General features: G+C 41.5%; 1 pseudogene; it reads right to left on the bottom strand.

Annotated features, from left to right (window-relative positions):
• Nucleotides 1–2,394: 2,394 nt before the first annotated feature.
• Nucleotides 2,395–7,961, bottom strand: LOC124375837 (annotated as a pseudogene).
• Nucleotides 7,962–16,349: the final 8,388 nt, after the last annotated feature.

Here is a 16,349-nt window from a genome sequence, read left to right as displayed (position 1 = left end):
ACACACACACACACACACACACAGATCTGTGTGTGAATGTGACTGATCTGTACAAACCGGACTCACACATCATACACTTCGCACACCTATGATTCAGTACCACTCACACTAAATCATTACCGCAAAATGTTTACATGCCGTTGTTTGCACATCTTCCAGGATTTCTGCTATTTGTTTAATTGCACAATATTCTGTTTACATTTTTTTTCCCCTGCTACTGTGCACCTGGTTCTGTTACGACAGGTCTACAGTGGAACCTCGGAGCTCGCGGCCTCAGCGCGCGCGATTTCGCATGCTCGTGACTTTCATTCCGACCGGCGATTCAGATCGGCTCGTGAGCAACCGCGAGCTGCTCAAAACGCTAGTTTCAACATTTCTAATCAAGGTTTATCTCATTAAAATTGTCTAATAATCAAGTGTTATGGAGTGAAAGTGTTATTTACTCATTTAAATTAATTTCGTCTAGTGTTCTTTGGGTTTTTACTGGGTTGGAAAGGGCATATCAAAAGGTCGCGAAGATTCGGAACTCGCGACCGGTCTTGGTCCCTAACCCTCACGAGCTTCGAGGTTCCACTGTACTGGTGGAGCTTTTTTGTGTTTTGTGTATTGTCTTGCACTGTCCTGTGTTGTCTCTTGCACTGTTTGCACCAGTTGCACACATGCCCTTGTGGCAAGGATCTTTCTACTAGTTCTTGCCCTGTGTTTTTCTGTTTCTGTGACCGTTTTATGTAGCACCTGGGTTCTGGAGGAACGTTGTTTTATTTCACTGTGTACTGCATCAGCTATATATGGTTGAAATGACAATAAAAAGCTTTTTGACTTGACTCTTAAAATCCCTCAAGTTAGCAGTTATTAAGCACCTGGTCAAGAAACCTAATCTGAATCCAAACACACCATCAAATTACAGACCCATTTCAAATCTCAAATTTATGTCTAAGATTTTAGAAAAGATTGTCTCTGCCCAGTTATGTTCCCACTTACAAGAGAACAATATATTTGAAGAGTTTCAGTCAGGTTTTAGGCCCCATCATAGCACAGAACTGCTCTAGTTAAAATCACCTAGTTAATGACCTGTTTTTAGCTTCAGACTAAGGCTTCATCTCGCTGTTGGTTTTACTAGATCCAAGTGCTGCATTCGACACTATAGATCATGATCTTCTCCTAGATCGCTTACAAAGTTATATCGGCATTCAGGCCAGCATTAAGCTGATTTAAATCCTACCTGTCCGATCGTTACCATTTTGTAGACTTTAGTTGAGAGCTATTTAGGTTGATGCTAGTAAAATTATGGCTTGCCACAAGGTTAAGTTCTAGGACCCCTGCTTTTCACAATATACATGCTTTCCTTAGGAAATATTAAAAGGCATGTATTTAGCTTCCACTGTTATGCTGATGATACTCAGCTATATATATATATATATATATATATATATATATATATATATATATATATATATATATATATATATATATATATATATATATATATATATATATATATATATATATATATATATATATATATATATATATATATTTGATTAAAACCAGGCGATATAGCTCAATTAGCTCGGATAACTGAGTGTGTTAAAGAATTAAAAGACTGGATGACATAACTTTCTACTATTAAATTCTGATAAGACGGAGATTTTGCTCATCGGTCAAAAAAAAAAAAAAGAAGTAGTACACGGAAGCTCCAGCATTTCAACCTGCATTCAGAGGGATGTTCTGTAACTACTAGTTCAATGGACCTGGGAGTTATTTTAGACAGCAACTTGTCTTTCAAAAATCATATCAACCAAGTTACAAAAACAGCCTTCTTTCACCTTAACATGTTTCTTAACTTAGAAATATTTCTATTTTTTTTTTAATGCAGAGAAGCTCCATGCGTTCATGACCTCCAGAATAGACTATTGTAATGCATTACTAGGTGGATGTCCTGCATCATTAATAAACAAGATCGAGTTACTTCAGAATGCGGCAGCCAGAGTTCTTACAAGGTCAAGAAAATATGATCATATAACCCCAAACTTATCGTCCCTACACTGGATTCCTGTTAAGTTTCGAATGGACTACAAACTACTGCTTCTTACTTATAAAACATTAAGGTGGTTTAGCTCCAATGGCCCACATTTAGCTCCTAAACTCTGGAATAGTCTTCCTGACAGTATTCGGGGCTCAGACACACTATCCCAGGTTAAGTGCAGATTAAAAAGATGTATCTTTTTAGCAAAGCCTACACATAACATACGTCACATCATAACCTTGTGCTCCAGAACATTTGATCACATGCACATCAACAACTTGTGCTGTTAAGATCACGAACAGCAGCTACTATAATTCCTTTTCACTGATTCTCTCCCCATCCCGAGGCATCTTGAGGTTTGACCAGCGTCAACAGTGTCTAACTATTGCGTCCCTTGTTGCACGTCCTGTTTGCTAGTTCTGGCAGAATGCAGGAGGTTGGTTAGGGTCTCCAAGGGGCTCAGGTGCATCGTTGTCAGCACAGAGAGGGACATTGCGCTTAGTAGCGATGTTGTGCAGGACAATACAGGCAAGGGTTATGTTTCATGCTTTCTGTGGTTCCACTCTCAGGAAGTTAAGGCATGCAAAGCGCCTCTTAAGAACTCCATTTAAAAAAGGAGTCATCAGCCATGGTAGGAGTGGGTAGGCACGGCCTCCTAATATTATGCCATCTGGTCAGTTGGTTTGGAGGTCTCTATATAGAGCACTCTCCCTCAGGATGCGTGCATCGTAGACAGACCCAGGTGTGATGTTCTTACTTCAAATGCACCACTAGATGGCACTCAAGCTTCTGGATAGAGATTAACATGAGAGGAAAGAGGGAAGAAGAAGAAGAGAGACTGTTGTGCTGGTGAACGCATGTAATACGACTTTTCCCTTACAGTAAATAAAGTTCCTATTAGGAATATAATTTTGTGCTTGCTTTCCTACATGAAGACATAAAATTGGCGACCGACTTTTTTTTTTTCTCTCCACAATATTTCCTGAAGATGGCTTCAGTAAGTGCTCCTTTTCCAAATCCTTTTTTGCCTTGCCCTGGTGAGCCTGCAATACCACTAGTAACATGGCTGAAGATGTTTCAAAACTATATGTTGGTAATTAATGCAGCTGGAGATTCCTGGCCGGAAGCTAGAAAACGTGCTTTGCTTCTTCACTGTCTTGGAACTGAAGGTCAGAGACTGTTTTATACACTGCCTAATACTGGTGAGAGTCTGGCAGATGCTAATAAAGCTTTGGAAGAGCACTTCATTCCAAAAAGAAATGTGGTTGTGGAAAGACATGCCTTCAGGGAACGTGTACAGAGGACTGATGAAACTGTGGTGCAATACATAGCTGCATTAAGAGATTTGGCTACAACTTGTGAATTTGCTGATAATCTGGATGACATGCTGCGTCCAGATAGTTGAAAACATTGCTAACCCTCGCATTCGTGAAAGATTATTAGTGGAGTCTAAACTGACATTGGAGACTGCTATTACAATACCAACACAACTAGAGGCTGCTGATGCTCAGGCAAAATCAATGTCTACAAGCACCTCTGCTCCAGTACACGCCATACATACCACTCCTGCATATGGACGACAGCGTCCGAAGGCCAAAGCACATACCTCTTCAAAGCCCTCAGCTTCTGCTCCAACAGCTCGGACATGCTTCCGCTGTGGCTCTGTTTGACATCTGGCAAACGCACAGAACTGCCCTGCTGCATCTGCTAAATGTAAGACTTGTAATAAGACTGGACATTTTGCAAGGGTTTGCCGTTCTGCTCCTACTCGTTCAGTTCATTCCATTGAATTACCAGAAGTCTGTGTTCTATACCTACCTGGACCAAGTGACCGATTGATGTGTGATGTAACCATAACAGCTACGCCTACTGCTACACCTGTGTCTCTGCAACTTACAGTTGACTCTGGCTCGTCAGTGTCCATAATGCTGAAACAACTGTATGACCAGCATTTCCGCACTGTGCCGTTAAAAGCTCCTACTGCCCGCTTAGTTACTTATCTACAAGAGCCAATTTCAGTACTAGGATGTTTACCTGCATCAGTCTCTAAATATGGCCTTACCTGTCCTGCACACTTCTTTGTCGTGGAAAATGGCACAGCTTTGCTAGGCATGGACCTGATTAAGGGGCTCCAGCTTCGATTTGATGGTCACACTGTGCTGCCGCCGCCACAATCTGCTTCAGTCTGTTCCCTTTCCACCCTTACATCACACTGCCCTGCAATGGGCTGTGTAAAAAAATTTTACACACAAGTTTAATATTTCTGACTCTGTACCCCCTGTCAGACACAAACTGCGTCGCTTACCTTTCTCTGTGAGAAATGCTGTTTCCGCAGAACTGGATCGGCTCTTGCATGCAGGCGTAATTGAAAGAATGGACTCCTCTCCATGGGTTTCTCCTATTGTTGTGGTCCAAAAGAAAATGGATGGGATTCGCATGTGTGTGGATTTGCGAGGGCCCAACAAGGCAGTTATAGTAGACAGCTATCCATTGCCACATGTGGAGGAGATGATGACGACATTACTGCAAGGTGCGACTATATTTTCAACTATAGACTTGGAAAGTGCATACCATTAGGTACCTCTTCATGAAGACAGCCAGGACCTCACTGCATTCACTGCACACACGAGGGTCTCTTCAGGTTCTGCAGGGTACCTTATGGTTTGGCATCGGCAGCAGCTGCGTTTCAGAAGATGATGGTTGTCATTCTAAAAGGACTCCAGAACGTTGCAAATGATCTAGATTACATCATCGTGTGGGGACGCTCACCACAGGAGCATGATCAGGCATTAGAGAATGTGCTGCAACGTCTCAAAGATGCTGGGTTGCTGCTGGAATGAGTCTAAATGTCAATTCAGAAAGCAGAGCTTGAAGTTTTTAGGTGGTGAACATGTGGTGAAATCACAGGGTATTCAGCTGGATTAGGAACATCTCTCCGCAATAGTTGATGCTCCTGCACCATCAGATGCTGTACAATTGCGTTCTCTGCTGGGTCTCCTCTCATGGTACAACAAATTCATTCCCAATTTTGCTTCTGTAGTGGTGCCTCTGCGTGCATGCCTTAAAGATGAGAGTGGATTTTGCTGGTCGGATGAAGCTGAACAAAGCTTGGCTGAAATAAAAAAGCTACTTGTACCCAGTCCCGCTCTCGCATTGTTTGACCCAGAGCTGCCAGTGGTCATCTCTACTGACGCGTCTGCTTACGGATTAGGTGCTGTCTTCTCACAAGTATACACTGATGGTCAAGAACGCACTGTCGATTTTGCATCCAGAACACTTACCCCAGCTGAACAGAAATACTCCACTGTTGAAAAGGAGTCTCTTGCATGTGTTTGGGCAGTGGAGAAGTGGAGGACCTACTTGTGGGGTCGCAAATTTACTCTGCGAACTGACCATCAAGCCTTAATGACACTTGACCACAAAAGGGACTGATAGAGCTGGTATGCGCATAGCCCGGTGGGCTGCTCGGTTGCTTTGTTTTAACTACTCAGTTGAGTACCGTGCTGGATCTGAAAATCATACAGCAGATTGTTTATCACGCCTGCCCCTGCCTTTTACTTCGGATGCTGAGTCAGATACAGAGCCCGAGTTTGTTGCTTTACTAGCTACTGGCCCGACTGCCGTATCTCAGGAGGAATTTGCTGCTACATCTGCTCTTTGCCCTGAACTATCTGCTCTGCGCACACAAATGGTGCGTGGCTGGCCTCCATCTTCTGCTACTTTGGATCCTGTTCTACGCCCATATTACAAACTAAGGCATGAGTTCAGTGTGCAAGATGATTTTGTGTTCAGAGGGTCTCGATTAGTGGTACCTGCAGAACTGCGTGAGTCCCTAGTATGCATTGCACATGAGGGCCATCAGGGAATTGTGAGAACAAAACAACGCCTGCGTGAAATGTATTGGTGGCCCAAAATGGACACGTGTGGAAGACAAAATATCTACCTGTCAGTTATGCCTTTCCCTGGATAAAACTGCAAAAGCTTCTGCTGTTCCACTCCAGCCTGTTCCTTTACCCTCTGCCCCCTCGGAAAAACTGGCGATAGACATTGTGGGCCCTTTTGAGACGGCTATCTGGGACTGCCGATACGCTCTGACACTCACTGATTATTATAGCAAATGGCCCGAGGTAGCTTTCACCGCATCTGTTGCAACAAAACAGGTGACTACATTTCTTACTTCTGTCTTCAGTAGACATGGCAATCCGGCCACTTTGGTGAGTGATAAATGGGCCCCAGTTTACTTCACCAGAGTTTGCTGCTTTCCTGAAAGAGAGAAACATTAAGCACATTCGCACATCAGTGTATCACCCTTCTGCAAATGGAGCTATCGAACGCTTCCACAGAGTTCTTAAAAGTACAATTCAATCGGCAATCCTCCAATCGGCACCATGGAAATCAACAGTGACTGATTTCCTGCAGATTTATCGTGCTACACCCCATGCTGTGACAGGACTTTCCCCCTTCGAATTGCTTCATGGCAGGAAAATGCGTACCCGCCTCAGTGTCCTGGGCCCTGCACCCTACGCTCATGAGCCTGAACAGTTGCAGGAACGTGTTGCGGCACGTCAGGATGTCATGAAAGCTCTGTTTGCCTGCAAGCATCAAATACGTCATTTTTCTTTTCAACAAGGGGATAAAGTGCGCATTAAAAAGCCAGTACATGTGCCAAAAGCTCATCCAAAATTCACTCCTCCAGTTAAGGTTAGAAAAAGTTGGCCCATACACCTACCTTTTGGATGACGGAAAGAAGTGGCATGCATCGTGTCTTGCACCTGTACCGGCTAATGCACAGGATAATGGACTGACCACCACTGCTGAAAACTTAAGTCCTTCTCATGTTCCATTGTCAGTATCTTCTAGTGCTTGCTCACGGGAGAAACGTCAAAGACGTGAGCCAGGTTGGCTAAAGGACTATGTATATTAGTCATGGAAATTGACAGACTTTTTCAACACACTCACATGAACATTTAAGTACTGCATAGTTTTGTTCATATGGTTTATTATTCTAATTGCTGCTTTGCATCCATTTCATGTCAGTTTAGTATATACTTCATATATACTTGAAATTGTTGATACATTACAGATTATATGTTCTTTAATTCTGTTTCATGCATATTGTTGGTTGTAGAAAGAATTCATTTAACTAAGAGGGGAATATGTAATGTTCTTACTTCAATGCACCACTAGATGGCACTCAAGATTCTGGATAGAGATTAACATGAGCGGAAAGAGGGAAGAAGAAGAAGAAGAGAGAATGTTGTGCTGGTGAACGCATGTGATACGACTTTTCCCTTACAGTTAATAAAGTTCCTATGAGGAATATAATTTTGTGCTTGCTTTCCTACATGAAGACATAACACCAGGCCACTTGACAACGCAGTTGGTGATGAGGAGGTCAGCATCACACACAAGTTGGACATTGATGCTGTGCCTCCCCTTTCTGTTTATAAACTCCCATTCATTCTCACGAGGTGCTTGTATATGCACGTGTGCAGTCGATTGCGCCAATAGTATTGGGCATATTCCCCAAAAGAAAAAAGCTGCACTTGGCCTGGGCAATCTGGTTGTCCTTTGGAAAAGAAACAAATTCATTGACCAGGCTGGCCAGTGCGATTGACACATCTCTCACCACATCACACACAGCTGATTTCACCACTCCCATATAGTCGCCAACAACCTGATAGAAAGTCCCACATGCATAAAATCAGAGAGCAATGAGGATCTGGTCTTCCACAGACAGAACATGACTCCTTTGGGTTCTGTGTTGAAGTTTTGGCCTGATAAGGTTCACAAGGTACTCTATATCAGCCTTCCCAAAGCGAAACCGGACATACAGCTCCTCAGTGGTGTATTGCTCCAGTGGCTTGGTACGTTCAACATACACCCTTTGACGGTATCCTCTCCTGGCAAAGTGGTGGTGGACAACACCTGCCATTTCACTGTCTCTCTGTGAATCCTCTGAGAAAGGCTGATTTATATGGCTGTGTAGTTGGTCTTTTCAGACACACCTATTACAACTGATTAGTTTTGGCTTGCGTTCAATTGAGGAATTCGGACCCAAGGTCTATAATTGATGAACAATGTTTACTATAGTAAAGCAACAGAACCATGGACTCAAGAAGCTGTAACTTCACTGCTGCTGAAACCAATGCACTACTAAAGGGTGTTCGATGCCATTATGGAACAATAGTGGAAAGTTTTCATTCTGCTAAGGATACCAACAAAAAGAAAAATGATGTTTGGATTTTAAATCACAGAAAATGTGAATGCCATAGGGTCTGGCTAGAGGAGGACCACAGACCAAATCAAATTGCGGTGGAAGAATCTTAAGGCCAGGGCAACAAAAGGACCACGCTGAAGCCAAAAACCCCCAAACAGGCAACGAGCCATTTAAGAGGGGAGATTACACAGATGTGGTCCTCGACATTATTGGAGGTGAGAAGTCGCAAGCTCTCCATGGTATTTAAGGTGTTGTAGGGGATGGCGAGCCTTGGATTGAGGAGGAGGAGGAGAAGAATCTGCCAGTTCCTCCTGAGGCTCATCCAGAGTACGTTTCGACAAGCTCTCCACATCAGATGAGGAAGTCTGAAATTATTGTGGAGTATTTGATAGTCTTTTTTTTTTTTATTCAATACATCTATATTTGAAACTTGTTATAAATATCCTCAATGTACAGTGTTTGTGTTGTAGGTCTCAGATGAGCAGACTGCTGGAAGAGGATGGGGAGGGGTTTTTCTTGTGTTTAGTTTCTTTTAAATGTGTGTGTTTTCATTTCAAATAATAATAAACTTATATTGACCCCACACTGGCTATTCTACTTGTTGCTCTTTACATATCTATTAGTTCTACATTGTGATTTCCTATCCTGTTTTATCCAGATTTGGTGATCCTGAAAAGTTCCTATCCGGATCAGATTGATCCAATCCGATGTTGCTTTGAAAAACTGGCTCAAGAAGTAAGCTGGATTACGTGATCACGGATCGCAAAAAAAAGGATTACTAAATCCGGATCAATTTTATCCAACTGTGAACAACTATTTTGCAGCCTATTTTGTCTTCCTGCCCCTGCAATGGGTAAGTGTTCTGCTTTTATTCTTTTTATAATGCTTTTTGCTATTCTACTTTCATTTAATCTAGCTAGATCAGTGTATTAGATTGTCTATTTATATATGTTTGACTATATTACTCTACACTTGATTATTCAAGTGCCTAGGTTATACTTTATTTGTATTCTCTGAACTGATTGTGTGTAGAATCTTCACAAGAGAGCTTTTTGCAAGCCTGTTATTCTTGCATGCACCTAGCAATTTGTGTTTTTGTCACTGATTTTACCCTGTTTAACATCTTCTCTGTTGGTCTCTTCTGCTCAGCTCCATCACGCAGACGTTCTGGGATATCTCCTAAGAGTGGTCTCCGCAAACAATATCACCAATTCCAGCTCTTTTTACTTGCTACTGAGATTGCTCGATTTATTGAACATCTCTCTAGCCCAACTGTTCCAGAGAATCCCTGTCTGCCTCCTCGCATCGTGCAGAGCACCTTTACGCGTAATATAGGCACACAGACCTCATCTGACCTCTCTGCTGCCTTCAACCAACAGACCCAAACTTATGATCACAACCTGCTTTCCTGCAACAAGACCACAGTCTTCTTATCCCTCGCACTGGTCTCCCACTGATTATTCTCCTACATCTTCGGTCTCGTCGCCCGATTATCTTGCTACTTCACCTTCACCCGACTCTGAGCCAGACTACTCCCTCATGTCTGCTGCAGCTGCAGAAGCCCACAAGCTTTTTTTATCCCAATAAACATGCTTAAACTCCCTCAATGCTGTCTTTGTTCTTTGTCTATTCGACACACTCATATCAGTCAGACTTTATTCTACTCTCACACAAATGCCTCATTATTTTGCTTATACTTGTGTAAATAGGTTATATAAGTTTGATTAACATATAGGCTAAATAGGTTTTATCAAACTACGTCTATTGTATCTAATAAGTTCTATGCTAATTATGTTAATTTTGTTGGAATAATTAGTTTGATTATAAACACACGCTAGATAAGGTTGATTAAAATATTTTTCTCGACAAGGGGTTAGGGTTTAGTCGGATAAGTGGCGCAGAGCCGGCCAAGCTGAGAGTGTCCACGTTGTGCACTGGCCTACCTCCCAGTCACCAAGCACTCATACCTCGTGTTTTGTCAGTAATAAACATGAGCTCCAAATAACTCTAGACTGTTTATTCAAATCCCATGGGTGCATGGAACTCAATTTATTTATCCATGTTCGTTCTGTTCGTTTCCTTATGTTGTCAGACCACTATTTATTATGTTGTAGTCCCATGATCTTCAGGGACCCAACACCATGCTGAATAAAGTGCTGAACAATAAAAGTATGGGCTACATTCTCATGTTTGACATTGTTTCAGTGTTGTCAGCTTAATTGTCAGTGTTGCTAGTCTCCCCCACATACTGTTTACTGCACTTTGAGTAGTAGATTAGATAAGCACAGTCCTGGGGTTAGCTGGTGTTGGATCTGTGATGATCGCAAATGTTGAGCTATTTTATGAGTTGCTCAGTAGCTCCTAGTTTTATAACTATGATGACTGTATAAGACTGTAGAAAGAACATTACACTCCAGTGCTCATGTTAGTTCTCACTCTTTAGTGCTCTTTATTGTTGAAAGATTTATAATCACACTCTTGGTCACCTAAATGAGGATGGGTTCCCCTTTTGAGTCTGGTTCCTCTCAAGGTTTCTTCCTCATAACATCTAAGGAAGTTTTTCATTGCCACAGTCGCCACGGCTGATCATCAGGGATAAATGCACACCATTCACCTTAACTGTTGACTTCTGTAAAGCTGCTTTGAGCTCACATCTGACCTGCTAAATGCACATGATTGTTCATTTATTTGTCAAAGAGAGGGAGGCTGATCTCTGGATATGTAGTTTTGAACGTTTCCTTTTTGCACAGAAAGCATAGTAGCTATATGCAGAGATATAATGCCCTAACAGCACCAAGGAGTAGGGCAACAGAGTAAGGAGGCTCCTTCAACCTCCAGACAGCTTAAGCTGGGAGACACCAAGATATTAACAAAGTTGATCATGCAGTGTTGAAGTTTGTGACGCAGAGTCTCCAACCCTTAAGTGTGGTAGAACAGCAATCATTTAATTAAATGTTTTTGTATGATCTTCAGCCTAACACCACGCTCATGTCGAGGACCACTTTGTGACATAAGATGGATGAGGCGGCACTTAAGATGAAGACTAATATAAAAAAAGAGTCAGGGATCAATTTCATAGCAGTGACCAAAGATTGTTGGAGGTCAAGGAGAAGAAGAGGTTAAATCGGCATTACTGGGTTGATCCTAACAGTCTGGAAAGGTTCTCAGTACACTAGCATGCAGGCTGCTCAAAAGGCCCACACACTTGACATATAGAACAATGTTTGGAAGACTACAGACAACAGGTTAGATTTTTTTTTTTAGTCATTTTGTGTACAACCCCTGGCAAAAAGTATGGACTCACCCCTCTCAGATGTTCATTCAAATGTTTAATTGTGTAGAAAAAAAAAAACAAGCACATATATGCCACAAAACAATTTTCACTTAACAATCCAAACTTCTGGCTGTGTAAAAAAAAAAAAAACCACAAAGAAAGATAACTATAGTCAAATACAACTGTTTTTACAGATCAAACAGAGGAAAAAAAAAATGGAATCACCAAATAAAAACACTGCTAGTACTTTGTTGCACCACCTATTATAACAGGTTGAATTATCTGAGGCATGGATTTAACTAATGACAAACAGTATACTTCATCAATCTGTCTCCAGCTTTGTCTTATTGCAGTTGCCAGATCAGCCTTGCAGGTTGGAGCCTTGTCGTGGACCATTTTCTTTAATTTCCACCACAGATTTTCAATTGGATTGAGGTCCAGACTATTTTTAGGCCATGCCATGGACATTATATGTCTTTCCTGTAGGAATGTTTTCACAGATTTTGCCCTATGGCATGATGCATTATCATCCTGAAAAATGATGCTACCATCACCAAACATCATTTCAGTTGATGAAATAAGAAAAAGTGTCTAAAATCTCAACATAAACTTGTGCATTTATAGAAGATGTAATGACTGTCATCTCTCCCATACCTTTACTTGACACACAACCCCATGTCATTAATGATTGTGGAAATTTGCATGTTTTCTTCAGGCAGTTGTCTTCATAAATTTCATTGGAACGGCACCAAACAAAAGTCCAGCATCATCACCCTGCCCTGATTCATCACTGAATATAACTCTCATCCACAGTCCAAGATTGTCTTTCTTTAGCCTACTGAAACCTTGTTTTTTATATTTAAAATGTTAATGATGGTTTTCGTTTGACTTTTCTGTATGTAAATCCAATTTCTTTTAGGCGATTTCTTACAGTCTGGTCACAGACATTGACCACTTTCTGTGGATTGTTTTGTTGTGGGTTTTCTGTTTTCAAGGCATATTGCTTTTTAAGTTTTCTGTCTTGGTGCTTTGATGTCTTTCTTGGTCTACTAGTACGCTTCCCTTTTACAACCTTTCCATTTGATTTGTATTTGGTCCAGATTTTAGACACAGCTGACTGGAAACAGCTGTTTGATAATCCTCTCTTTTGTTTCAACTGACATCTCTCATGTTGGTGCCATGAGTTATGTCAATCATCTTGGTTCAACACATCACTAATGTGTGCAAGCACTCTCTAACTGCAGACTAATTAGCAGTTGTAATCAGATACAGGTGTTTGTTTTAGAAATGCAAAGTGCATGGTGATTCTATATAATTTTCCTCAGATTTGTGTGATTCCATATTTTTTTCCTCTGTTTGATCTGTAAAAACAGTTGTAATTGACTAGTTATTTTTTTATTTTTAAGTGTTTTATACAGCCAGAAGTTTGGATTGTTTAGTGAAAATTGTTTTGTGGCATATATGTTTGTTTTTTCTACACAATTAAACATTTGAATGAACATCTTCTGAGAGGGGTAATTCCATACTTTTTGCCAGGGGTTGTATACGAAAAACAAGATGAGAACAAAAACTCTGCTTTAAATGACCCTAAAGATGAGAAATGGTGAGGACTTTGTAGAGGTCACAGCTGTAGTAGATGAACATGCTGTAAGCAGCAACAGCCGTTGTAAAACGTTTAAGTGCTGAGAGAATGTGTAGACCAGCTGTCAGATATTCTTACTGAAACATCTCTCTAAGCAGTGCTGCTGTTCCACTGTGCTTCATGGCCAAAAGTCCTGTTTCTTTCCTTAATGAAATACCATGACGTTCTGCATGTACAGTTGGTCCCCGAACTCCTAATATTCATAGGAACCATACTTTTCCTTAAATCACACATTATAGCCTTGTGTATTTTCATTTATATTCAGATGCTAAGTACAATTTAATGCTTGACTTTCGTATGCCACAGGGATTAATAACTTTGCCTCACTTTAATTTTTTTCCACACCTTCATTTCACCTCAATGTTCTTTCCCACCATTGTTGAGTGAACATCCTCTATTTTATTGATTCCTTTATCCTGCTTTCTCCCTCGTATTTCTTATAACTTTAACAGGTGTCCCTTTTGACTCCATTGGTGCTGCTGTGTACCTTTGGTGCCGTTCTTAAAACTTATGATTAACCTCATATCATATGGCCTGTTTTTGTTAAAGCTGTTTCCATACTCATGCTTTGTCTTATGTGTGCTCTCAGATGACATTTCATGAGCATAGGCTTTGTGAGTCCTTTTAAATTCTACCACCAAATTGCGTGCAGGTGTAATCAATCAGGAACTGGGTGACTGTGAACATGGAACTGTAGCTGAGGTCTGGGGAATGTAGTCCATGGCAGCCATGTTTGTAGGCGGCAATGACTCCTGGGAATTGCGGTTTGTGGTTTCCTGTGTCATGACATTCTCATTGTAGCTTGTGGGTGGCAATCGTACTTGTAACGGAAAGCAATTCTGGTGCAAATTACAAAGCTTTTATACAATGTCAATGTACATTTAAAAAAAAATAATTACTGTGTGTGTGTGTGTGTGTGTGAGGGAATTCTGATCATCATCAGAATAATGTTTTGATATTAATCCTCTTTGAAGCACTGCTACTGAACTATTTGACCCTGACCTGTAGGAACCATGAATCCACAGAATAGACAGAGAATTACAAGATTCAACATCTTTTTTCAGACATAAAACCCCCTGCCTAAAGTATAGAGTTCAACAGTAGTTTAAGCTGCACCGTTTACCACATCAACCCTCATTCTTCTTCCTTTTTCCATCTTTCCTCTTCTTTTCCGTCCTCCCCCCATTCATAATAGCACTTACCACAGGATCCACCCCTGAGGCACACAGTGTTTATAGAGATATTACAGCAAGCATTTTTCACTAATCAGTTTTATTATAGTAACTATAGAAAGGGATACAAATCATTGATTATTCGCACGCTTGCATGGATGAATTATATAAAGAATTGGTTAACAAATAAAAAAACCCATTCTAATTAGTCATGAGATACAAGCAGAGGACTGATCGACCCGCAGCTGACTGCTTCTGGCAAGCCTACAATTTTAACCAAAATTATTAGAAATAATGACAATTTAATCTGTTTAATGTCAAACAAGGCACCTGAAATGAAAAAAAAATAAATCAGCTTAAAAGCTCAAATACTCTAACTCATTCTGCCCCACGATAGAATCATCGATTATTGTCAAGAGGTGAGGAGAAATATGACCATATGGGTATAAGGATTCAAGCTGCTCTATCTGATTGCTCACTCCCACTTTGCTACTTTTTCCTGTAACCCCATGGATAGAAAAATAATAAAAACCAAAGTGTTATCCATCCACAGCCCAAAGGGAACTGCTGCTGAGACACAGTATCTATCAGCACTCTAGCAGTCATAAACATGTGCTGTTTATGTCTGTCTGCCTGTGATGGAAGGGGCATTAAAAATGAATAACCCTAACCCTGTAACCCTAATTTATAACCCTACCCCTAACCCTGTTACCGTAATGTATACCCCTACGCCGCCCAAATCCATGTAGGGGTTATGACCATACCCCGACCATTTACATTTTACATTTGCGGCATTTAGCAGACGCACTTATCCAGAGCGACATACAAAAGTGCTTTGAGTCTCTAGTAACGAATAAATCTACACTGGTACGCAAGATTACAAACTTAATATAAATATAACCCTTGAATTCTACAAGCTTGGAAGTGCTAATTTAAGTATTTCAGGAAGAGGTAGGTCTTCAGTCGTCGCTTGAAGATAGTCAGGGACTCTGCTGTACAGACATCAAGGGGAAGTTCATTCCACCACCCCGGTGCCAGAACAGAGAAGAGCCTTGAAGTGTACCTACCTCTCATTCTGAAAGAAGGAGGTACCAGTCGAGCAGTGCTGGAGGATCTCAGACATCGTGGTGCAGTGCGAGATGTGACGAGGTCACTGAGGTAAGATAGTGCTGGTCCATTTTTGGCCTTGTAGGCAAGCATCAGTGTTTTGAATCTGATACGTGCAGCTACTGGAAGCCAGTGAAGGGAGCGCAGCAGTGGGATGGTGTGGGAGAACTTGGGCTGATTGAACACAAGTCGTGCAGCTGCATTTTGGATCATTTGCAGTGGACGAATAGCGTTCGGGGGAAGACCTGCCAGCAGAGAGTTGCAGTAGTCAAGTCTTGAAATGACAAGAGACTGAACAAGCACCTGGGCAGCCTGTGTGGACAGAAATGGTCGAATCCTTCGGATGTTATAGAGAAGAAATCGACAAGAACGAGCAACATTAGCAACATGTGGGAAGAAGGACAGTTCATTGTCCATAGTTACCCCAAGGTTATGAGCAGTGGCTGAAGGGCAGAGCAGAGAGTCATGAAGTGTTATTTGGAGATCTTGACCTGGAGATGAATCACCTGGGATGACCAGCAGTTGTTTTGCTGGGGTTGAGTTTTAGTTGGTGAGCACTCATCCATGAAGATATGTCTGTCAAGCATGCTGATATCCGAGCGGAAGCTGTGGTATCTGATGGAGGGAAAGAAAAGATTAGTTGAGTGTCATCTGCATAGCAGTGATAAAAAAAAAACCCATGTGAGGATTTGACTTCAACAATGGAGTGGGTATAGAGGGAGAAAAGGAGGGGACCAAGTACCGAGCCTTGTGGGACACCAGTGGTGAGTCTGCATGGGGCAGATGTGGATCCCCTCCATGTTACCTGGTATGAGCGACCTTCCAGGTAGGAAGCAAACCATTCCCATGCTGTTCCGCAGATACCGAGGCTCTTGAGGGTTGACAAACGTGTCTTGTGGTTGACTGTG

This window comes from Silurus meridionalis, chromosome 22 (genome assembly GCF_014805685.1).
Source record: "Silurus meridionalis isolate SWU-2019-XX chromosome 22, ASM1480568v1, whole genome shotgun sequence".
NCBI lineage: Eukaryota > Metazoa > Chordata > Actinopteri > Siluriformes > Siluridae > Silurus > Silurus meridionalis.
This window is presented reverse-complemented; position numbering and strand designations above follow the sequence as displayed.